Source organism: Hipposideros armiger, unplaced genomic scaffold (assembly GCF_001890085.2).
Source record: "Hipposideros armiger isolate ML-2016 unplaced genomic scaffold, ASM189008v1 scaffold_78, whole genome shotgun sequence".
NCBI classification, from domain to species: domain Eukaryota; kingdom Metazoa; phylum Chordata; class Mammalia; order Chiroptera; family Hipposideridae; genus Hipposideros; species Hipposideros armiger.
This window is the reverse complement of record NW_017731428.1, coordinates 4220029-4221108: the sequence shown is the minus strand read 5'-3', so window position 1 is coordinate 4221108 and position 1080 is coordinate 4220029.

Sequence of the window (1080 nt, the reverse complement as noted above, 5' to 3'; positions counted from 1 at the left end):
ATTGAGGGATAAGAGGAGAGAGACAGAACGTGTAGAAAGGGGACTAACAGACTTTAGTTTGCACTTATCTGGCTCCCAGGAAATAATACTAATAACTGTCTCTGCCAAAGTTAGTGTTTATGATTGATAATCTGTTTTCGTGTACATCAGGCATTCATAACCTAGGTGTAGGGGATGGCTAGGAGATCTATGGTAGGAGTTCTGGAGTTCAGGGCTGACTCCTCTGGAATTGTAGGCCAAGTCTAGACTGTATGTACATTTTTATAGGGAGGCTCATTTTCAAAGGATTCTGTGACTCAAACGAGGTGATAGCCCAAGAGACACGGTCTCATAACCACCTGGTGAGGGGACTAAAGAAAGCAGTGTGACTTCAGGATCCTCCCCCAATCAGAAACCACAGGTAACAGGTAGTGGCCCCACAAACTTCACCAACCAGCTGCCCAGGTAAACGGGAATCAAAGTGCATAGGAGCAGTGAGAGGACAGCTGGCTGACGAGAGGAGGAAATGAGGGGCAAGGTGGAGGGAAGTCCCGTAGGGCAATATTGTGAGAGAGAGTATAAAGAGAGAGGGGAGATCAAGTGGGATTGAAGGAATGAGAGAAACCTGACAAGTGGCAAGGCCATTTGTATCTAAGGGACACAAAGAAATGCCCATAAAGTCACAGTCTCTCCCTCAAGGAGCTAAACCCTTGTTGGGTCACGAGGACACTGAAGTTGGGATAAACACAAAAAAGTATAAGTGGACTAGAGTCAGGTGCTAGTTCATGGATCTGACATGTCCCACAGTAATGATCTCAGAGTCCATAGTAGGGGCTCAATAAACATTTTGTTTGTATAGCATGTCGCCGGAAGACACCATGAGGATACAAATAGAACCAGTGATGAGAGAGGGTGGTACTGTCCACTGCCACAGGCAGTTAGAAAGAGGATAGACTAATAGGGGAGAAAGCTGGAGAGGCGAGACAGCTTGGGCTGTACCAGAAAAGACAGACAATATTGTTACAAAGCAAAGATGCAGTTCCGTGTATGTTTAGACCAATACTGGGAACACAGTGCTATCTGTCTAGTTAAAAATCAGGG